Source organism: Canis aureus, chromosome X, assembly GCF_053574225.1.
Source record: "Canis aureus isolate CA01 chromosome X, VMU_Caureus_v.1.0, whole genome shotgun sequence".
Taxonomy (NCBI): domain Eukaryota; kingdom Metazoa; phylum Chordata; class Mammalia; order Carnivora; family Canidae; genus Canis; species Canis aureus.
Window position 1 is genome coordinate 25,922,704 of NC_135649.1, and position 8,018 is coordinate 25,930,721.

The window sequence follows — 8,018 nt, forward strand, 5'->3', positions numbered from 1 at the left end:
GAGTTAAGGAGACTCTTCACAATTCTGTAATGATGGATGTCATTATACATTGGTCAAAACTCATAGAATGTACAACACAAAGAGTGAATCCAATGGAAACAATAGCATTTTGTTAATAACAATATATTAATATTAACTCATCAATTTGTAACAAATGTACCACACTAATGCAAAATATTAATATAGGTAGGTAGAGGGAGGGCAAAATGGGAACTCTCCGTTTTTTCCACTCACCTTTTTTATATATCAAAGACTGTCCTAAAAATAAAGTATATTAAGTTTTAAATGTTATGGCAAAAAAGTATAGAAAGTTCTACCAAGAAACCAGATCTAATATCACTACACAAAAATTCAATTGCACTTCTATACGTTGACAAGAAATTAAAAAACGACACTTGAAAAGATACCATCTTTGGGGTGCCTGGGAGGCTCAGTCGATTAAGCATCTGCCTTTTGCTCAGTTTATGATCCTGGGGTCCTAGGATGGAGGCATGCACCGAGGGGAGGGGGTAGGTCCCCACCCAGTGAGGAACCTGCTTCTCCCTCTTCCTCTGCCTGTCACTGTCTCTGCTTGTGCTCTCTCTTTCAAATAAATAAATAAAATCTTTTAAAAAACCCATCTTCATTTTCAATAATATTATTAAAACTGAGGAACAAATATGACAAAAGGTATACACAGCCTTCGTGTGACAATCAATAAATACTTTATTAAAATACATTAAAGATAGAGGATTAGAGTCTGAAACATATCGATTCTCTTTGAACAGATCTAGCAGTGTTTTGCAACTCTGCATACATATTAAAATTCCCTTGGAAACGTTTAAAATCCTTATGCTTGACTAGTCTCTAACTTCTCAAGTTGAAATAAATTAGATTGTCCCACAAATAAAATTTTATTGGAATGCAGCATTTCTAATGGACAGTTAATTAGAATTCATAATATGTAAAGAACTCCTATGATTCCAGAAGAAAAGAAATTACCCCAATTTTTAAGAAATGAAAGACAAAAAAAGCATTTCATGGAAGATGAAGCACAATGTCCATGAATATGAAAATACATTAATATAATTTTTAATCAGAGAAATTCAGAGTACAACTACAATGCAATATATATATTTTTTCATTTCAAACAGATTGAGCTAAATTTTAATATCTTACAATAGATACTGTTCAGTGATGTTGAGAAATTGGAATTCTCATTCACCGTGGGAATGTTAATTGTCACACCCACTCTGGAAAATAATTTGGCACCACCTATATGGGCATATCCTACAACCTATGATTTCACTACCTAAAATATTTTCTTCCTAGATAAACACTCATACATTTTTATTCGGAGTCATGTAGCAGAATGCCAATAACAACACTGTTATAGGGGGAAAAAAAACACAAAGTTCCATTAATTGTAAAATAAATATACAAAGCGTGATATATTCATATTCGACAAAATGTTACACAAAAGTGAAAATAAATGCATGCAACAACATGCATGAATTTAAAAAAAACATAACATTACTGTTGAGAGATAAAAATAAGACAAAGTAATACAAGCAATATGATTCTGTATATGGAAAATTCAAAACATCGCTACAGCTAAATGATATTTTTTTAGAGCTGTATATAAATGTAATAAAAAATAAAGACAGATAATGAAACATTTGATACAGAATTTAGGATGAGGTTTATTTCTGATGGAGAGAAAAAGATTTAAAGCAAAAAGGTGGGGCACCTGGGTGACTCAGCTGGGTAAGTGACTGCCTTCAGCTCAGGTCTGGCTCAGGTTCGCGTTGGGCTCCCTGCTCAATGGGCAGCCTGCTTCTCCCTCTCCATCATTTGTGCTTTCTTATACACACGCTCTCTCTCAAATAAATAAATAAATAAATAAATAAATAAAATCTTAAAAAAAAGCAAGACAGGGACATGCAAAAGCTTGCAATGACACTAGTAATATTGTATTTCTTAAATTGAGGGACAGATATAAGGTATTCAATTATTTTTAACATATTTAATCCTTTAAAATTTATTGAGAACTTTTCTCATCTGTTTGTACTTCAATTTGTACTATTTTTCTTACTTATATGCTAGAACCTAGCTAATTCTCCCTTTAATTTTGTCTATTTTTCTATTAACCTCATCCAATAAATTCTTAATTTTGATTATTATATTTTTCAGTTCTATAATTTCTGGTGGTTAATTTTCAAATCTGTATTATAAGTTTTTATAGTTCCTAGTTTCTTGCTATATTTTTAAAAGTAAGGATTTTATTTCCATAAGAAGTATTGCAAGCATAGTTGTTTTAAAGTAGAAATCTGGTAATTACAAGGATTGTCATGTGCCTCATCATCGATTGTTTGACATGTATTATATGAAAAAATGTTTTTAGAAATCATTTTATGTTTAGGATGATATTAACTTTCTCCAGGAAGGAAATACTTTCCTCCTGCCTGATACCTGTGGTCAATAGCAGTCCAAGATCAATCAGCCCACCATTCTAGACTGCAGCCTTTCTGGGCACTACAATAGAGCAGAGTCTTACATTATGGTAACATTTGTGAATAAGTCTGTATTAACAAAGGTATTTAAAAAAAGAACAACAGGAAAAAACAAAGATATTTCTTTCCTCAATTATTGTAATGGATTTCTAACTAGTACCCTTGTCCTCTTTTCCCAGCCATTTCAAACACTGTTGCTTGAATGATCTTTTAAAAAACAATTGATTATGTCTCTCTTCTGCTTAAAGATGTCCAAAGTTTCCCTTCTCCTACAGGAACAATCCTAAACTTCTTAGCAAAGTAATTTATTATCTGATTCCAACCTGCCTTTCCAATCTCACTTCTTGTCCTTACTGTCTAATCACTATGCCCTACGGTTATAGGAAACTTGTCAACTTTCTTTAAACACACTATATTCTTTCAAGTGTCTTCAACTTTATTCCCTATACCTAGAATGTCCATGTCCATGTTCCCCACCTGGTGAACTCATTTCTTAATACTGGACTCAAACTCTTCTTATTTGAAAAAGTAAGTTATCCTACTGTGCCAGGCAGAATTAGTTGCTCACACTTCTAGACTATCCTACTACTACAACACAATGAACACAAACCATTTTTTCTCTTAATTTTTTTAAAATTCAAATTAGTTAACATATAGTGTATTATTAGTTTCAGGAGTGGAATTTAGTGATTCCTCAGTTGCATATAACACTCAGTGCTCATTACATCAAGTGTCCTCCTTAATCCCATCACCCAATTACCCCATCCCCTGCAGCAATTCTCAGTTTGTTTTCTAGAGTTGAGTCTCTTATGTTTTGCCTCCCTCTCTGTTTTTATCTTACTTTTCCTTCCCTTCCCTTATGTTCGTCTATTTTAAAACAAACCTTTCTTTTAAAGATTTATTTATTTATTTTAGAGAGAGAGAGTTTGAGTGGGGGGGCAGAAGGTGAGAGTGAGGGGAAGAAGACTCCCCACTGAGTGGGGAGCCAGAAGCAGGGCTTGATCCCAGGATCCCGAGATCATGACCTGAACCAAAACCAAGAGTTGGACACTGAACTGACTTAGCCACCCAGGTGCCCTTTTATTTAAAAATATTTCTTTGAGAGAGAAGGAAAGAGGAAAACAAGTAATTTCTTTGAAAAGTAATTGGAAAATATTTGTCCAAATGCAATATTTGCATAACACTGTGATACAAAACTTCCACCACTAGAATGCACTGTACAATGAATGATAAACACAAAGCTATCTATTAGAATATTCTTTGTTTTGAAATAGCAACTACCTGAAAACCAACAAAATGTATTTAAGAAGAGATTGGTTAATTTGGCTTATATCCACACAATAAAATGTCATTTTGTTATTAAAGAGAGTGAGGAGTGGGCCTAATATGGGAAAATCTCCAAGATATTCTAAGTGAAAAAAACAACATGCAGATGGATGGGCATAATGTATATGCATATGCATATGTATAATGATAATTTCTAGAAAGAAATATAAGAAACAGAATAGTACTTGCCTTTGGGTGGGGAACTGAGTGTTTGCAATGATAGTGTCTTTTTATTCTAATTCATTTTGTAAGGCTTGAATTTATTTTATTACATATATTTGTAAAAAATTTTAATAACAAGATTTTTAATATTAGAACTCTTGCACCCTTTAAAAATGAAAATTTAGGGACACCTGGATGGCTCAGAAGTTAAGCATCTGTCTTTGGCTCAGGGCATGATCTTGGGGTCAAGGATCGAGTTCCACATCGGGCTCCCCGTGAGGAGCCTTCTTCTTCCTCTCCCTATTCTCTGTCTCTCTCCCTGTCTCTCATGAATAAATAAATGAAATCCTAAAAAAAAATAAAAATGAAAATTTAGCTTATCACATTGTAGTTTATCTGTGTATACTCCAGTTTTCTCTACTTGACTGTGAGCAACTCACAGGTAGAACCTGCCTTATACTCAGTTCTAACACAGTGCCTTATGGTAATAGACATTAAGGCAACTAAATAAAAAATATGAATAGATATTTGTTTACTTAATGGATGGATGAAGAAATGAATGCTTGAATAAATAAATGAATTAATTATAGATAAGAAAACCAAGTTCATTAAAGGACAGTACTTATAGTAGGTCTTCAGACACTCCTCCATGGTCCCTCATGTATGTTTTGAGGATCCATTACAAGAGGAAATTCTGGAAAAATACAATTATTTTATATTCAGAGGTGACCTATCTGATGAAGACTACAGAATGATATTAATTACGCACAGGAGCAATGAAATACATTTCATCCTAGACTGCGTCAAAGGCAAGTCACTGTGAAATGAACTGAATGATTTAACAACACCCAATGCATAAAAGGTCCTCCTCACCTTAAAGGTCTTCAGGACAGCCTCTTAATTTGATTTCTGTTTTGTTGTGCTATCTTCATTTTATGGTCTTTAGTTCTCCTTATTACAAATGTAATTTTTAAGGGTCAAATTAATTTAATTTCACTTTGGCTTTGGGATGCTTGAATGCAAGGTTGTGAAAACCACCAGCTTAAAACAGGTGCTCTGCAAAACTTTATGCCAAGCCTTCTAAGTCACCAGGACATCTATAAAAATCAGTGTTATCAGGTGAGTTCAGAGCTATGCTAGAATAGTAAGGAAAAATTATAGATTTTTTCAGACTTTATCAGCATAAGTTGACATTGTCTTTGCTCATACCACATCCTTCACCCCTGCAGCCTATGAGTCTTGTTTGACTCCTTTTTTAACTTTTCAAAATCGTGCCTATATTTCAAGATACAACTCAGATCTACTCTCTTCTTGTGATGTCTTTCCTTATTGCCTCAGCTAAAATCATATTTTCCTGCTCCAAGCTGTTTATTTAGAAGCGAATATATCTGGTCTTGTATCTTATATTTACCTCTTTTACCATCTTAGGCCATGAAGTGAATCATAAGCTGTTGGAGTACAAAGAACATGTGCTACACTACTTTATATCTCCATAATCCTCCCCCTGATTCTAATAAATGTTCTTTTGCTTTTTTGGATTCATGAACAACTTTGAGAACTCAATGAAAGCAATTTTCAGGGGAAATATGCGTATGCAGAAAGTAAAATTTTCCATGCAATTCCAAGGGTTTAGGAGTATCTGATCTAGTATCTATTCAATTAATGTTGATAACAACTAGGGAGGCAACATCAGCTACATTGATGTGCTCAGAGTTAAATGCCTTGAGTTTGTATCTCAGTTCTGCTACTTATTAACTCTAAGACCTTGGACAGGTTACTCACCCTTTCTGTGGCTTGATATACTCTTCTGTGATATGGGAATAATAATAGCACTTTCCTTTTAGGATTATTGAGAAGACTGAATAGTAATAGAAATTAAGCATAGTGCTTGGCTCATAGTATGACTTTAATGAGATAATGATTTTCTCACAACTACATACATAATGGAACCAGGTTTCCAATCCAGGTTTGTCTAACTTTAGATCTCACTTGAGCCAGGCAGACCAGGTTACAAATGCAGACTTCACCATTTACTAGCCACTTATTCTTGGTTAAATCAGTTGGATGGTCTCCAATACAATATAGTACATTTTCTCAACCAGCACATACAGTTTTAGTATGTTTGTTGTGTACATATAGAACTAGAAAAAGTACCTGAGACAACAAAGAAAGTAGAAGGAAGGCAGAGCTTTTGTCCTCAAGTGCCTCACAATCTCCTTGGAAAAAGAAGATACTAGAGTGATAAATAATAAGGCTTAACAAGTAGGGTGTAAATGACCTGTGAAGGCTGAAGCATGTGAGTCAAAGGAAACAGGCAATGCCATCTGGAAAGGGTAGCTGGATTAATAGGAGCAGGCAAGCCTTTTTTACATTGGCCTTTTTGCTACATCTTATGCATTCAGTAAAGAATGTTACCCACGTATTTTCAGATTCTCAGTTAGTCTCTTATCATGTTTTCATTTGATTTTACTCATCTTCTGAGTCTCCTGCAAAGGCTCAAAGCTGAGTAAACTGCTACTTCTGCATGTCATCACAAACCATAGTGATATATATTGACTCTGTCAAACATCAAACTGATCTTTTATTTATTTATTTTATTTTTTGGTTTTAAGTTCTTTTTTCTTTTGTTTAAAAAAATATTTTATTTAAACTCAATTTACTAACATACAGTATAACATCCAGTGCTCATCCATCCCATGAAGTGCCCTCCCTCCTTACTGCTCATCATCCAGTTACCCCATCCTCCCACCCTCTTGCCCTTTTTGCAATCCTTTGTTTCCCAGAGTTAGGAGTCTTCCTCTCCATTTTTTCCCCACTCAGTTTCTCTCTTTCCCCTTATAGTCCCTTTCACTATTTCTTATATTCCACATATGAGTGAAACCATATGATGGTTGTCTTTCTCTGATTGACTCAGCATAATACCCTCCAGTTCCATCCATGTCGATGTAAATGGTAGGCATTTGTCATATCTATCTATCATCTATCTATCTATCTATCTATCTATCTATCTATCTATCATCTATCTATCTATCATCTATCTATCTATCTATCCATCTATCTCACATCTTCTTTGTCCATTCATCTGTGGAAGGACATCATGGCTCCTTCCACAGTTTGGCTGTTGTGGACATTGCTCAAACTGTCTTTTAAATTGCTTTGATGACTTATAAAGCTATGTTTAGTTTAGGGCTACTTTTGTTGTATGGTGATTATCTCTTGTTGCCTGGAATGGAGTGTCCAGGTTTTCTAGAATAAAGTGAAACATTTTGCTAGTTTCAAAGAATCTGACATACCTTCTGACTCCTGTTTTGATTAGAGAAAAAAAAAACACCTTTCATCCACCAATAGACAGAGACAATGCTGAGTGGCTGAATACATTGGGATAACACGGGAAAAACCCTATTTTCTATTCCTATTCGAACAATTGAATTAACAACACTTCTTGGGACAATCATATGAATGATTAAAATTGGTATTTGGAAGTATAGCCCTTCAGGAAATGTTGTTAGGGGATGAATATTGTCCAAAAGAAGATTGGGAGCATCTACATAAAATCTTCTGCTCTTTACTCAACATAAAGTATAGTATTTTTTCCTGCTGAATTTGCTATTTCCTTGATTTCTCAAACAATGGCTAAAGACCATTAATCCACTCTACAAAAATATACCTGTATTATTGTCATACGTGCTGTTTCTGCCTAGAATATCTACCCTAAACTCTTTGCCTATTTAACTCCTTATTCCTTAGCTCTTGGTTCAATAGATAACACATCTATTATAAACTCAAATAACATATATGACTTCCCCTCACAGCACTTGGAACAGTTGCAACTTTTTGCAAGTATTTTTATTAATGTCTGCTTTTTCTCCCTTTTCCCTGCTGAGGGCAGGCACCTGAGCACATAGAATAATTCCCGGCTCACAGCAGTACTCAATAACTGCTTGGTGAATAAATGAATAGATTTCAGTCTTCCCTAATTAGTTTGTATTAATAACATACCAGCTTTATTAGTAAGATGCAGGGATAATCTATGCTTTA